This window comes from Anabrus simplex, chromosome 1, assembly GCF_040414725.1.
Source record: "Anabrus simplex isolate iqAnaSimp1 chromosome 1, ASM4041472v1, whole genome shotgun sequence".
In the NCBI taxonomy this organism is placed as follows: Eukaryota; Metazoa; Arthropoda; class Insecta; order Orthoptera; family Tettigoniidae; genus Anabrus; species Anabrus simplex.
Genome location: NC_090265.1, coordinates 437,667,535 through 437,684,769, shown reverse-complemented (window position 1 = coordinate 437,684,769; position 17,235 = coordinate 437,667,535). Strand labels below are relative to the sequence as shown.

The 17,235-nt window shown below is 40.3% G+C and overlaps 1 protein-coding gene across 1 annotated transcript in view; it reads right to left on the bottom strand.

Moving 5' to 3' along the window:
* Positions 1-13,967, bottom strand: part of LOC136867040 (uncharacterized) — a 121,912-nt gene extending 107,945 nt beyond the window's left edge. Inside the window, exon 1 of the mRNA XM_067144144.2 lies at positions 13,906-13,967. The gene's annotated coding sequence lies outside the window, so the exon portion shown is untranslated. The remainder of the gene's footprint in view (positions 1-13,905) is intronic.
* Positions 13,968-17,235: the final 3,268 nt, after the last annotated feature.

Genomic DNA, 17,235 nt, shown 5'->3' with positions numbered 1-17,235 from the left:
GAGAGAAAGTTGTAAGCAGTGTGCATGTTTATATGTCAGAGATATTCCCTTCGCCATTCAACGTGACTACCGAACGACAACATTGTCTTTCAATAGTAATTTGCACCACAACAACCATTCTCAGTAATTACATCTAAAGTGTCACAGGACGTCAATAATTCCTCCTGAAAATTTACCGGCGGTCACACTATGAAAATGCTAGGTTACAACATAATTGTATTAGAGTGTCGGCCTCCGCATCCCAAGATCGCGGATTCAAACCAGTCAGAGGTAGTTGGATTTTTTGAAAAACGTATTGCAGTCTATTCGCCACTCCATGCTGTACGTTGTCAAGACGTAAAAAGTCTCAAGTGACATATCTGGTGTTTAAGCAACAATATTAATTTTAAAAATAAGCTGTAGGTCAGAATTCCTTTCTCTATGCAGACAGCCTAAATGGCTTGAAATGAAAATGCCAACTCACATTAGCTGAGTTATTATTATTATTATTATTATTATTATTATTATTATTATTATTATTATTATTATTATTATTATTATTATTATTATTATTATTATTATTATTATTAAAATTCGAAATCTTCATACAATGGTCCAAAACCAAAATGACTACTTCACAAATTGAAAAAATCAATAATATTTCATTTTTGTCTGTTACGGTGATCAATGCCACTAGACCACTAGGACTGTGGATTTTTATTTTTAAAAAGATGCACGTTTGGAAAGATATTGATCTTAGTGCGCTATGTCATCTTGTATGGACTAGGACTTTCATTGATCTGACTTAGTCTTATTCTTAACTTTGCTAAAATGGAAATAACTGCCGTATGAGCGATGTTATGAGTATCATATCGAAGGCAGCCAGTCGGAATGATATCGTATTAAGGTATTGCTCATACATTAAACGGTAAACTGGTGTGTGATTTTAGAGGACTTGACAGAAAGATAGAAAAAGGACCTTCGATTGTGAGAAATTCAACAGGAACATATATCAGTCCTCATTTCCTTAGTACGCCTCGTAAGTAGCGCCTGATCTGCATTCGGTTGCATGTCACTACATTTTCTCACTTCCCATCACCACGTTATATTATTACAATAAAATGAAATGGCGTATAACTGTTAGTGGCGGGAGTGTCTGAGGACATGTCCGGCTCGCCAGGTGCAGGTCTTTTGATTTGACTCTCGTAGGCGACCTGCGCGTCATGATGAGGATGAAATGATGATGAAGACGACACATACACCCAGCCCCCGTGCCAGCGAAATTAACCAATGATGGTTAAAATTCCCGACCCTGCCGGGAATCGAACCCGGGACTCCTGTGACCAAAGGCCAGCACGCTAACCATTTAGCCATGGAGCTGGACATTATTACAATGATCTATGTAATTTGTAGCTGATCGTCCTGAACACTTACGACTTCCAGGGAGGCCATCCTTGTTCTTGTTGGTGTGAACTTTTGCGATCACTGCGGCATCTCATTCGCTGCTCATGGTGCAAGTTAAAAGTTTGTTCTTACCGAGCTCGATAGCTGTAGTCGCTTAAGTGCGACCAGTATCCAGTAGTCGGGAGATCGTGGGTTCGAACCCCACTGTCGGCAGCCCTGAAGATGGTTTTCCGTGGTTTCCCATTTTCACACCAGACAAATGCTGGGGCTGTTCCTTAATTAAGGCTACGGCCAATTCCTTCCCATTCCTAGGCCTTTCCTATCCCATCGTCGCCATAAGACGTATCTATGTCGGTGCGACGTAAAAGCATATATATATAAAAAATAAATAAAAAATAAAAAAAGGAGTTTGTTCTTAACATTTTGCGAACGGCTATGATGCCTATTTTGTGAATTTTACCAAATACGGATCATAGAAGTTTTGCCTCTGTCCAACTTAATGGCTGGACGATCAGCGTACTGGCCTTCGTTTCAGAGGGTCCCGGGTTCGATTCCCGGCCGTGTCGGGGATTTTCATAGCTTCTGATTAATTCTTCTAACTCGGGGACTGGGTGTTTGTGTCCGTCCCAACACTCTTCTCTTCATATTCAGACAACATACCACACAACCAACCACCACATAAACACGCAATAGTGATTACATCCTTCCAGATAGGGTGGGCGTCAGGAAAGGCATCCGGCCGTAAAACAGGGCCAAATTAACATGTGCGACGCAGTTCGCACCTGCGACCTCACAGTTGTGGGAAAAGCGGTATGAAAAGAATAATAATAATAAGAAGATATGATGACCGCCTATGTGCAGTATTTGGTTAAAAATTCAGAGTTTCGTAGCTTGAGTACTCATAACTCGTAGCTTCTAGCATTTCACATCTTAATAAAATACTTACCTCTATTTGACAAACTACTGAATTGTTAATATGAACATTTTCTTCAAATTAAAAATACAATTATAAAACCGCTGAAGTAAAGTCGTACTAAAATCTATCTTATTGTCTGACTTATACAAAGCTAGAAAAGTTTTGTATACTCCGATTTTACAGAATATGTCACGGCACCTGAAACACGTTCACAGTATGCACCGTAGGCGAATGTTTGAGACACATAGTGACGATAAAGCCAGATCAGGTTCTATATTTGTCCTATAAGAGGAATTTGTCGTGTCGGTAAGGTCGGTGTTTAGACAGCACGTGTAGACCTGAGGTAAACGTGACAAAAGTACCCATCTCTGCTACTTAGTACCCATCTCTGCTACTTACCGTATTCGAATTGCGACACTGCTGCTCTCGCTCACGCAAAATAAATCGCAGGGAGGATCGGTGTTTCTTTCTTTCTTTCTGCACGTCGTAGGCACCTCGTTCTATCAGGAGTTTCGGAGGGCCACCGGACTGAATGGGTCAGATCGGACAGTGCTAAATCGGCCGCACGACGGAGGGCTGTACTACACCAGATAATTTAAAAATCCTTTGAACACTGTATAAAAACTTTTCTCTTAAAATAGCCTTTTCTGCAGTAGTTTCAGGGGTACAGTATAGTACATACATTTTTCAGATGATGGGAAAGACATTATACCTCCACTTAAAACGATTTTGCAGTGAACAGATACCATGCCAATCACAAACGCTACGCGACTACATCATTGCAAGCAACTTCGAGCCGTCATGTTGTCAACATAAGATATTATGTAACAAGCGAGTAGGTCACGCGTTTACCGGTCGTACATTGTAAATCGAATCTCACCACTAGTATCGCTGAAGATGATTTTCCAATGTTTTCCCATTTCCACACGTGGCTCTATCTTACTTAGGCCACGGCCATTTCCCAGCCGTATCCCTACCGTATCCTATTATCACCGAACACCTAAATGTGCAACGTTAAACCGCTAGCAAAGAAAATATAACATATAGGATGATCACAAAATCCCATTACCCCCTATGTATTACATAGATCGTGTTTCCTATGTATTACACTTATGTTAATACATCGCGCAAAAGGCGATTGAATGTCCTCCAACGACGCAGTTCATTTCTACCCTCATAAAACAGCAGTAAAGTCCCTTCGATTGAGTAAATTGTAATCATCCCCGCGTAATGGACTCAGCAGTCTTGCATTATACATACTGAACCCTTTAGGTCCATATTGAGGGATACCTACCTTTCTTACCTATCAGCAAAGTTCATGAGATCTGTCTCTTGGGTCGTGTCGGGTTCTTCGTCACTTGCTGAAGTAATGGTAGGGTTCAGTAATTCTAATCTATCTACTGGAATGAAAGGTCTATTTAAAAGATTCCTATTTATTCAGGAAAATTTCGAAGCATTTTTGGTATGTCAACAGTATCATAGAAGTCAATTGTGTCCACTGGACACCACAATCATTTTTACATAAACGTCAGAACACTGGTGTGAGACTTTAACGTAACTGCCTGACGGGCATTCATACTAGAAACCATTGTCTCAATTATTAATCATTAAGAAAGGAAAGTCTGGAAATCCTTAAATTCGGCTTCCATGTGAGACCACATGTACCACCATAGTGATTCGTTATGGTCCAGCCCTCGTAACACGAACTCTGGACTCTGGGTATAATTAAGGCAGTCCAATTGGTGTGTGCCACACAGTGGTTCTACGGCATGGACCCTTAATTGAATCGATGTGACCTGCGTCTATGTCATGGACCGACATCTAATCTTCTAAGTTACTTTAAAGTCATTGTGGATGATGACCGCAAGGAAATGATGCTACAATGGCATATGGCCCTAATCTAAGTCACTGAGGTTGATGACCCCCTGACCATCCAAGTTTCTAGGCTGAAGGCTAAACACAATTAAGTTACATCGGTTGATGACCAAAGTTCCACTTTACTATCCAGCACATTCACTGCTCAATCAATCAAAGTTCAATAATTACAACAATAGCAATGCTCACAAACCTTGTGGCAGTCAAATCCATTTCCTTCGGATATGTCCCCTTAAACGTTACTTTATTTTTTAATATTCCACCAGAAAACAAACTAAAATTTCCAGAATGCATCTCCAAGTTATTCGCTTGATTAAAGTTATTTCAAAATGCGGTTTCACTAAATTTAATAATTTAATAAATTTAAATGATTTAACGAAATGTTAAAGATCAGTAAATTTTATCTCCGTGGACTCTGGTTTCTTCACAAATTCCTACGCAGCTGTGATGTAAATTCAATATTGTGATGTTTATCTGGCTGGAAAAGAATTGTTACATAATTCATGTCCAGTTATATATCTTGTCTCCTGATCTCACTTTTAAAATCTAATCTAGTCCTAACCGTTATTAACACTTGGATATCCTAAGAATCTACGTACAAACCAAACAACTCGCCATATAATTACGATGTCATATCTCGTCATACCATTTATGAATTTTGCACACCCCTCACAGACAAACCGATCATCACGACCATCGCTCTATATTTTGGACAACCCTGAATTTGGTTACTCCGTTCCTTATACTCAAAGTTCGTGATTTCAAATGTTCATTACGTCCACAATGACAGTATTTCACAATACTCAGATCATTACCGGCTATGAATTTCAACTAAATCCAGCATTTTAACGTTTTCCCGGCCGAGAATACAGTGCAATCTTAATTCCACGCCTGTCGCGTTATCACAGTTGAGGCCTCTCACCCCCAAGTCCGCTTAGCAGTTACATGAAACACCTGGGGTGTTCCAGCTGACTGGCTTCTCAAAATGCTCTCTTTAAACTCTGCCGACACAATTAAACAAATACGATATTCTAACCCACAAAATGCACAGATTAAGCTTCAAGATGCCCACACTAATTATACGCGTCGCCTATTAATACCGCTATGGATTTCTATGAATTTCTTTCCATTCTCAACATTATAAAATATTCCTCGGGCTATCATGTCCCGGCTTCAATGACAGGACTCTAACCTGATTCGCACATCTCATCTCAACTCATATAAAACATTCCTCGGGCCTCCATGTCCCGGCTTCAATGACAGGACTCTAACCTGATTCGCACATCTCATATCAACAAAACTAACCTCTGTTTCCCAGCTCCACAATTATCATCGACAAAGAACTGGAATAAAATCCTTACTAGAAATCTCGACGTCTAATATGGCACAATGCATTACTCATGAATAACTTCGCATAAATGAGATCGTATTTAATAACTTGATTTTTTTATGAACAAACTGACTGAAACATTCTACTAGATCTTTTATTGTCAGTCAGACACAGTTTAAAATGAGCCTAGAAAAACGTTTCTCTTCGTGACCAAATTCATCACTCTAGGTTCTCACCCGACAGCGCGCTTCCACTCGATTGAAAATGAGTGACCATGGATTATTATTATTAACGTCAAATTGCAGACAGGAAAAATTTACGTCGACTGAACATCTTAATTTGGCATCACAAAATATAGGCAGTACACTCACACGGATGACGATCTACATTGGACGTGATATCACTTCGGAACCCTATTCAATAACTTTTTACAACATTATACGGAACTCGCAAGACTTCAAAATTTTATCCAAGTGGAAAATAAAACAAATGACTCTTTTAGTCGTACTCTCACATTTACAAAACTTGGTAGGGGTGACCACTGCGTCGTATATCCCCATTCAAATACACTTTTAGAGATCACGAGACAAGATATAAGAGGTAGTAAGATGGAAAGTCACCTACCTCATGTAGTCATAGGGCTCAACTGCGACCCTGGCATTTTATTTAGCTATTTTTACATTCATGGCTTCACAGTTCATTATTAATTTTCTTCAGGTTTCCTGGAATAAAGCATTAAAAAAAGAAAATACCCTTCACTTGTTTGCTGAGAGCACACGATGGACTATAATCATTTCCGCACACGGATTACTTAATCACATTAGAATTTATTCAGTACTTTGACCGTCCTATCTGGTACAATTATTTCACTCAAGAAAACTATTTCCTCATGGAGACAAGACCTAGCCACACTGGCTGAAATCTGCAGTTGAACTCAGTCTACTTTCGTTGTTTGATTTCGTAGAGCAGCTCAACAATTTTTCTTCCGCTTTGTATCACAAATGCCGGAGAAGGAGACTTCGTCATGGCGTCCCTTCATATTTATAGCAGTTATCCCCTCTCTTCGGATCTCTCCCTTTGCCGCCAAGAAAATTTCTATAAATTTTCTGACTTACCTACACTGTAATTTCAAGAGTTTTGAAAGTGACTACATGCTTGCTACATTTCTGGCGGTAGTGTTCATGGACATTTAAAATTTTCACGGGTTCGATTTGTGAGATGATTGACCTCCTTTGATAGGCACTATATTTTTTTGACTTGGATTGGGTCACGCCATGTACACGCGCTTTGAACTAGTTCACAAAAATGATTTGAGATTCTTCCGCTGTTGACACGTGTGGCTGACGTCACGTACCCCAGAGCGTGGGACCGAAGGTAATCACCCCCTCGTCACGTGTCAAATCCATGCTATCAAGAATCCAACTTTTAGTTTAATTGTTACATTATGCATAATGTTCTTAGGGCACAAAGGTCATGGGTTCAATACATACATACATACATACATACATACATACATACATACATACATACATACATACATACATACATACATACATACATACATACATACATACATAATACATACATACATACATACATACATACATACATACATACATACATACATACATACATACATACATACATACATACATACATATATACATACATACATACATACATACATCCCCCAGGAGCTCTCAAATTGGGCAGCTTGTGTTGTTGACCACAGGCTTCCAACTAAGTCTGGCATTGTTCACTTACGTCGAACTCCTCACTTTCAAATTTCATATCCGACCTGGTCAATCTTGTTCTCTTCCTACTAATAGGTTTGCAAAACCTTGGCAATCCCATTTTAATAATAATAATAATAATAATAATAATAATAATAATAATAATAATAATAATAATAATTCCACCGCATTTCCCACACGTGTGGGGTCGCGGGTGCGAGCTGTGTCACACATGTGGTTTTGGCCCTGTTCTATGGCCGGATGCCCTTCCTGGCGCAAACCCCCCTGTGGAGGGATTTAATTACTATTGCGTGTTTCTGTGGCGATTGGTAGTGTGGTGCGTTGTCTGAATCTCAAGTGGAGATTGTTGGGACAAACACATATACGCATTCCCCGAGCCAGGAGACTTAATCAGATCCAATTAAAATCCCCGAGAAGGCCGGGAATCGAACCCGGGACCTTCTGAACGGAAGGCCTCAACGCTGACCATTGAGCCAAGGAGTCGAATATTCACGAGTAGAGTGTCTTCTTAAGGTCAGTCAGAAGGGAACTCACACAGAGAAGACATAAATTAAATAGAATACCATACTTGTGTACAATGAATAGTTTAGTCCTTAGATTCATTTATATTAACTATGCATATTTTTATGAGAAATTAAAATATTAAGGTGAAACACGTACTTATCACTATCCATAGTTCATAAGTATAGTATAAGGTCTCATATTTTAATTTTTACCCTATATTATTTATAACATTAGAAATAAAAAATGAGAATGCCCTGTAAGTGGGCAGAAGTGCCTGTTGAACAATAAATAAATAAATAAATAAATAAATCAATAAATAAATAAATAAAAATAAATAAATAAATTAATAAATAAGAAATTAAATAAATAAATAAGAAGAAGAACAATCGTATGACCTCAGCTGCTGTGCTGAAGATATATTGATTTAACGCTATTTAAACTGCCTGTGTTTTAGTTTCGACGCTCCGTACCAGATGACAGAGAAACCGATCCTTCTTGGATGATCTATGACCGAGTTTTTAATTCTGTCGGTTAAATAACAGTTGTGTCCTTTTACATGCTCACGTTGGAATGCTGAACGTCTCGACTAATTCTGCCGGCTTTGAACTCACGAGTTTAGTCTCCACTTCGGCTCACCACCAACATTCAATGTTTAAACTCACCACGAACTTTCAATGTTTAATGTTATCGAATTTTACGTCCTACTGCCAATTTGACTGATTTCGGAGACTCCAAGTTATTGGAAATTTTATCCTGTACGAGTTTGGTGAATTTGAGCAATATACATCAGGTGCGTCGGTATTAAACCCGCCCAGAAAGCTAGCATTCCACCCTATGAAAAACACCGTCTGATCCACTAACTCCAGTTAAGAAGTACAACATTACCGGGACAGTTCGTAGTATAGGTCACGGCCGCCCCCCCCCGCCCCACCTCTTCCGCACATCTCCTTCACCATAACTAACCTCCCGGCCTGAGAGACGACGTCACCCTCTAAGAGGCCATCCTCCCCCTTCAGGGGAGGAATGAAAACGTTTAGTAGTAGTAGTAGTATGACATTATTCAAAGTGCTCTCTCAATCTCTGTTTTCTCTTATTGTGAATAAGCTTCGAACACTACATAGGCCCATATTCGCCCCTACGATCATCTTTTGTGCCAAAGTACCTCTAATTTATGCTTACAATATTTCCAGTCTAACCGGTCTTCAGTCCGTACAGCAATTCTAGTCTGAAAACAAACTGATAAATGGATAATTTTAGACTGCGAAATCATCTCTTTTGAAACTGTGAATTCGTGTTGTTAGATTTCTAGATTTCACACCAGGCAAATACTGGGGCTGCACCTTAAATAAGGCCATGGCCGCTTTCTTCCCATTCGTAGGTCTTTCCTGTCCCATCGTCGCCATAAGATCCATCTGTGTCGGTGCGACGTAAAGCAACTAGAAAAAAAATCCTACTGTCGGCAGCCCTGAAGATGGTTTTCCGTGGTTGCCTATTCTCACACCAGGCAAATGCTTGGACTGTACCTTCATTAAGGCCACGATCGCTTCCTTCCCACTCCTGGGTCTTACCTATCCCATCGTCGCCATAAGACCCATCTGTGTCGGTGCGACGTAAAGCAAATAGCTAGTTAGATTTCTTAAACCTTGATTCTAATTCCTTAGGTACACAGTCATCCTGGAAGACGTCACATTTAACGAACGATGCTTGAAATTGTCTAAACGGTACAAATGTTCATGTTACAGACATCTGCTCCAGAACTGAGGGAGAAATGAAAGGACCAAACTTAGCTGAGATGTTCCTTGATACCTCCAATTCTTTCAAATTGTATATCGTTGGCACAATACGTCATGTAACTTAGATTTATTCAGGCTGAAAGAGCTGACTATATTATGTACGGACCATGGAGATGTAAGTTTGCAGTTAAGAGATAGCGGGTTCGAATTTCATCGTCGGTAGCGCTGATAATGGTTTTTCATCGTTCCTCATTTTCATACCAAGCAACCTTTTGTTGTCGAATATCTACGTGTGTTGTTGGGACGTTAGACACCTGACAGGCAAGCTCAATACTTCAGACGGTAGAACTGTCCTGAGCTCAAATTGGCATATTTCATTCCAGCTCAGTCCTGTGGTACTTGAAGGTGCTCAAATATGCTAGCCTCGCGTCGGTAGATTTACTGGCTAGTAAAATAACTCCTGTACGACAAAATTCCTGCTCCTCGGAATCTCCAAAAACCGAAAAAATAGTGGGACATAAAAGCACTTCAAATTAAACACCTAGTACACTGAGTTATATTTAGATCAGTCTTATGAAGATTTTTCGTCCTTTCAATCTCCTCCCGTCAACCTCTTCTACGTTTACGCCCCTGTAGAGAATTATTTTACGTGACTAGTTGCGGCTTAGAATACTGCTGGTTGTAAAGCTATTCAACATTCGTAGAAACAGGCTTTGAGGAGGAAATGGTGCGACGCTATTACCGCACGGCCTTGCCACCCACGCGAACATAACGTGGAGTACACTTCCGCTTTTATCAGTAGACAACGCTTCCAGGTGATAAAAAAACTCGGAGAATTTGACCTTTACTGTACGTTATGATTACTAAAGTGGTACTGTTTAGGAAGGATAAACTGGGTAGGTCACATCGAAAACTCCGTGTAGGTGCAAGTGTCAGGTATCAAAAGCTACTATATGTATAACTACACGCTTCCTAGTTAGGATTTTGACAGATATTGTTAAAAGCTTTCCCGAATCCCTTTCTTCAGCTTGTCCCAACTATTTCAAGCTTCGATGGAGCCGTCTTGGTCAGGGGTTTAGGCTAAGACCGGATACATTTGCTAACGTCAGAAGATTTATATATACCCATCAAAAACCGTTCCAGTCGTAAGTCCCGTCAATGTGTTGCAGTGTAGTACGGAAGAATTTTCCTTTTCCGGGTCCTTCAACACCCGTCTTCCCTACCCACCCCTACCTTACCTTGGATATCTGATCTTTTCTTTAGCCTATAAACTGAATCATAAAATTTTATACGTACGTCAGTTTCTCACATTCGAAGTAACATCTGCGAACATAAATAATTCCAGCCTAATACTACTACTACTACTAATAATAATAATAATAAACTATTGAATTCCAAGCACACGTGTTTTGTGTGCTGAAAATATACGCACGAATTCTTGCAAATGTTCAATGGACATGCATCTGGTTTATAGTTATTAGACAATAATTATGTAATTCTTGCGTTGACTGGCTGCTAAGTAATTACGTGTACAATCAAAGGATGCACCAGTTCTTGGTACCGACCGTCAGGAATGTACAGATTAATCCCTTCTTTGACGAAATTCTGCGTACGGCACTGATATGTTGCAACTGCGAATGTTAAATGTAGACCAGAAAGGAGCACATCATTTGAAAATTCCAACGTGTGATTCAACCGGATTCGAAACTTATGTTGATGCCACCAACATCAGCCAGGATCGAACCGAAAGGCAACGATTAATCAACTGCACCTCCGAGAATGAAAATCTAAAATGCGAGTGTACAATAAAGATGTATGCATGTACGTATGTATAAGTGCTATATCTAGGGTTTGTGATTTCGACTCTGATTGCTTTCTCCAAGGCTCCCAGTGTAAGACTACAGCTACGGAGTCACCGATTTCCTTCACATTTTTACGTCAAAAATAAACATATAAGGGCCCTTATTTAACGAGAAAACGAGCCTTTAAATTGAACAACCTGCAATCCCTGTTAGCAATTTGGTTGCGTGCGAGTATCTCTAGCAGTGCTGTTCTAGTGGTCAGCATTCCTGACTTCCACGCGGTCGTCTCGGCTTTGAGGCACACCAGCGCCACTTTTGTACTTTTTTCTTTTTTCATGTAATGAAATGCACAGGTTAAATACAAATTGGTCCGCCTCTGTGGTGTAATGTTTAGTGTGATTAGCTGCCACCCCCGGAAGCCCGAGTTCGATTTCCGGCTCTGCCGCGAAATTTGAAAAGTGGTACGAGGTCCGGAATGGGGTTCACAGACCTCGGGAATTCAACTGAAAAGAGGGAACTTCGATTCCCACCTCAACCATCCTCGAAGTGGTTTTCCGTGGTTTCCCACTTCTCCTCCAGGTAAATGCCGGGATGGTACCTAACTTAAGGCAACGGCAGCTTCCTTCCGTCCTCCTTGTCTACCCCTTCCGATTTTCCTATTCCCCCACAAAGCCCCTGTTCAGCATATCAGGTGAAAACATCTGGACGAGTACTGGTCCTCCTTCCCAGTTGTATCCCTGACCCAGAGTCTCACGCTCCAGGACCCTGCCCTGGCGGCGGTAGACGTGGAATCCCACACTGAGTCCGAGGGAAAACCAACCCTGGAGGGTGAACGAATTCAGGAAGAAAGGAAAAAGTACAAATTGTATCATAACAAACAGTTCACTACCGACTCAGTCTGAACTTTCTTTGTAAAACGTAAACAGTACACGGTAGTGGTTATAAAAATACCGTAATGGAAAACGCGAAGATCAGTTAAGCCACGAGTGGTAAGACCGGAAGGCAGTAAACGAGTTTGTAATACAACTTACATTTAATCCGCGCATTCATCATTCTACAGTACATGGACAAAGGAAAACAGACAAAAGATAAGAAAAGAAAGAAGCAAATAATGAGGCACTACAAAACCTCGAACTCAGGACGGTCGCGTGGAAATCAGGGACTCTGACCACTAGCCCAAAGGTATTACAGTTACTCACACCCATACCGCCAACTGGTATGCAGTATGTTAAAGTTGAAGGCCCATTTTATCATTAAATAAAGGCCATTGGTTCAAACCCTCGGACACGTATCTGTTTATTTTTGACGTAGATCAATCTTCCAATGTTTGGACAAAATCGGTTATTCCATAGCTGTGGCTTCCCCTTGTAAGTTTAACAAAACTGGGGTTAATGGATTACTTTATCTCAGGCCTTCTTCAGTTTAGAATTCCCCCGATAAAGAATCCTGTGCGTTCACTTGGCTCTTACCACGGTCCGAAGTTATTTGCATCAATCTGATCAACATTTTTTGCTATATATTTAGCGTCGCACTAACACATCGAAGGTTTTCGGCGACGGAAGGGTGGGAGATTGGGAAGGTAGCGGCCGTGGCCTTCATTAAGGTACAGTCCCAGCATTTGCTGGTGTGAAAATTGGAAACCACGGAAAACCATCTTCAGGGCTGCCGACAGTGGGGTTCGAACCCACTATCTCCCGAATGCAAGCTCACAGCTGCGCGACCCTAACCGCACGGCCACTTGCTCAGTGATCAACTTTTGAACTAAACTGAAGTCTAATTTCCTACAGAACATATATTTTTTAAACTCTGTCCTGTGCCTGTTTAGGATGTATGTAGAGATGCCCAATGCATGCATTATATTCATAGGTTTCCTCCGAAATTGTACACATGGATGGTCCACTGAAGTTAGCCTGATACTCTCCCAGAATCTTTTCAGCCCTAGTACTAACCCCATTAACAACTGCAAGGATTTTGTAACACTTGATATGAAATGCCTCGATATTTCTTGCAATGTATACATGATCCCCTGTTTTGTGTATGCGGTTATGATCGCGATGTTGAGAGTAACGTAAAGCTACACGCTTATATGTTTATATTTTCAAATTCGCCCGAACCTCTAGCTTATTATTATTATTATTATTATTATTATTATTATTATTATTATTATTATTATTATTCTTATTATTATTCTTCTTCTTCTTCTTCTTATTCTTCTTCTTCTTATTATTATTATTATTATTTTGCTAGTGACTTTACGTCGCACCGGCACAGATAGATCTTATGACGAGGATGGGATAGGGAAGGCATAGGAGTTGAAAGGAAGCGGCCGTGGCCTTAATTAAGGTACAGCCAGTTTGAAAATGGGAAACCATCTTCAGGGCTGCCGACAGTGGGATTCGAACCCACTATCTCCCGGATGCAAGTTCACGGCCAACTCGCCCGGTGGAACCTCTAGCAATAATTAAGACAGGGTCTGGTTACGGTGTTACTAAGTGGACCTGTAGCAATATCCATAGCAAAGTCTAGTTGCGGTGTTAGATCACGAAACTGTTTTGCACAACCTTGTCTGGAGATTATAAAGGAGATACGGGCGATGCTGAGTACTCACATGTCAGTTCCACACCTCTTGCCTGTCGCCTCGCTGAAGCACTACTGCTTGATGCCGTATCTGTCAACAGCTCTGCTCCGTCGACACGACACTGTGACGTAACCATTTAGCCTCTGCCCACTGGAAACTCCTTCATTAGCGTTGTGTCCAGTTGTTTCAATACTTCTTTGTTACTACAAATTAAGGTTTCACTGAAGGGAAGAGTGAATCAGTGACGTCGTCTGAACTTAGCATTTCTTTTGAATACATATCTCCGCTTGTCCTAGTCGATTTCACTGTTTCGTTTGGCCCGCATCTAGAAAGGGGTTAGAATAGCATGTCTATTATGATCACTATTCGTTTAACCCTCCAAGTAGCAAACGCCTGATATCAGGCGTTTTATGCGTTTGCCCAGTGGTAACGCCTGATAACAGGCGTTTTGACATGCTCTTCATTTTATTTCGATAATCGAATTATTATTTATCGAAATATGCTAATTACGAATCAATTGAAGGCGAAATGTTCGGGGTCATAATCATGAAATAGTTTGTATAATAGCATCTTGCACTAATCTAGTGTAAATCGTTGGCCAAGTAATGTCATAATCCCGCTGTCTTGTGCTAGCAGCTACATACTCACCGGCCGGCCACACGTATGTCTCAGCTGAGCAGCTATATTTAGTCGCCAGTTTTCCTTCTGATATCAATCTGAAGTGTTGATATGGATTCACGTCAGAAATACTGAATCTTTTCCTCACAGGGGCAGTGAATAAATCTTCAAAGGGACTGTCTCAGATTGTTTTAGGTACAAAACTTGAACCTAGGCAAACCGTTTACTTTAGGCAAGGTGACGTTCTACTGGATGCTTATAAAGAGACGAAAACACGGAAACCAGTTTATTGTCTCACAACTGGATGTCACGCTGAGGACAATGTTGTAAGGAGCCGAAAGGGAAATGAAGGGTTGAAACCACTGCTGATTCATAAGTACAATATCTTCATGGAAGGTGTACATAATTTTCCATGCCACTTGTTCCAGACCCACCAGAAGATACTGGAAGCAAATTTTTACAAATCTTCTAGATATGACATTATTTGACGCATACATTCTACAAATAAAGGACACTGATAAGCTTTTAGCAAGACGAGACTTCATGGTCAGTACAGTTAGGGGATTGCTAAATGAACAGTTCCCAATTCCACTTGTGAGGCCAACAGGTCATGCAGGAGGCCTCCCTCACGCTCTCGAAAAATTGTCACGGAATAACAATCGCCTATGCGTTGTGTGCTTGCAAGAAAAGAAGAAGAAGAAGTCTATATTCTGGTGTCCAGGATGTAATGGTGGTATTCACCAGAGGTGTTATCATAAACTAGTGCACTTCTGGAGGCCTGACATTCGTGGAGTAAAAAGGAAGGCCTACCCAAGTGACTCTGAGTGAAATGTACGAGTGGTAGCATGCAATTGTTGTATATATTGTTGTATAATTTTTGCAGCTAAGAACATTGTTATAAACTGTATACCGGTACCCAACTATTTACTTTGAACTGGTGCTCCTTTTGTATATGTCATTTTTTAAATTCACCTAAATATAAACATATTATATATAGCAAAACTTCTGCAAAAATAAATAATATAAACAAATTCAATATATTTTTGGTCTTACACTTTGTGGATGATAAATAACAGTTTTAGTATCATCACCATCTTATTCCTTGTACTTTTTAGGATAAAAGGGTGTGCTGTTTATGCGTGTATAACATGCATAACATTTTTAACACAATTTATACTAAGAGTCTGCAACACCGGTAAAATATCGCTGCCACTACAGGATAAATGACCGCCACTTCGAGGGTTGATTGTTACATTTTTCACGCATTAATGCCTCTGCCATTGGACTTCCTTGGTTTTCTTCCGTTGTTTCTTATCAATGTTGTCAGCATTGCAATTCACTCTGAATGGCTAATTCAATTGCAAATGTTCCCCACTGTGAATGGGGGAGCATAATACATCCACAGTATCCCCTATCGCAAGAGGTGACTAAAAGGGGCTCATAACTTACGAGCGACCAAAATTACCTACCTGAATCTTGTGTCAAGCTCCTCACTTTCATCTCACCTATATGGCCTCCCAGATCAACTCTTGCTCTCTTTCGACACTTGCAGTATTCGATCTGCGATGCCTGGGCAGTAGTTCATTTTCACACGCCATTATAGACATTCACTGTCTTTCTCCGAACGGTCGCAACTCTTCTATTGACCGAGCTAATTGGTCGTGTGGTTAGGGTTGCGCAGCTGTTAGCTTGCATTCGGGATATGGTGGATTCGAGCCCGACTGCCGGCGTCCCTGAAGATGATTTTGCTTGGTTTTTCATTTTCACATCATGCAAATACTGGTGCTGTACATTAATTAAGGCTACGACCGCTTTCTTCTCACCTCGCCCTTTCATATCCCATCGTCGCCACAAGACCTGTTTGTGACGGTGAGACGAAAAGCCAATTGTAAAAATAGAAATAAAAATAAAAGTAAAAATAAAAAAATAAAAATAAAAATACAAATAAAAATACAAATAAAAACCTCTTCTATTTCCTGTTGTAATTGGTGTTTAGGAGAGGATATTTGCCTAGTTGTACTTCCCCTAAAAGCAACAGTCACTACCACCGCCAGCACGACTGTAATTGTATTTCTATGAATATTTGTGTTTATTAAATACAGTACTTGTAGAGATTCACTCACCTGGGGATATGATTGTTAACGTGTCAAGCCTTCCTGGTCCGACTCCGTGGTTAGCCAGTTCGAGTTCCGTTGATGAAAAACATTTTCACTGTCAGAATGTTGGCCGTCAGGTTTGAAGAGGTGATGGTATATAATTTCTAATCACTAGATTGCGTCCCCAAACCCTACATTCAACTCCAAACCTTTCCGCAGTATTCGTATGGTGTGAGGGTATAATGGCGCTATTGATGGTGAAACAGGAAGTCGGCTGGTAGAATTCTGCACTGATTATAATTTTGTTTTCTAATTAGTGGTCAAAACACCACAAATGACCGATGTATATATTGACAAGACCTGGGGACACTAGAAGTATCAAACATACTTCATTATGAGTAGGCAGAGAGTCAGAAACCAAATGTTGGATTACAAGATCTTCCTAGGAACAGAAATAGTCATGAAATGCCATTTGAAGTTGCTGAAATTGAATGAAGGAAGGAATGTGAAGAGATGAGATCTAGACACGTCGAAGGAAGAGAAAGTGTGGGATTTTTTCAAGGAACATGTTGCATAAGGACTAAATAAAAAGGCTGAAATAAACACAACAGATAAAAAGTAGATAGTCATAAAGAATGAGATCAGT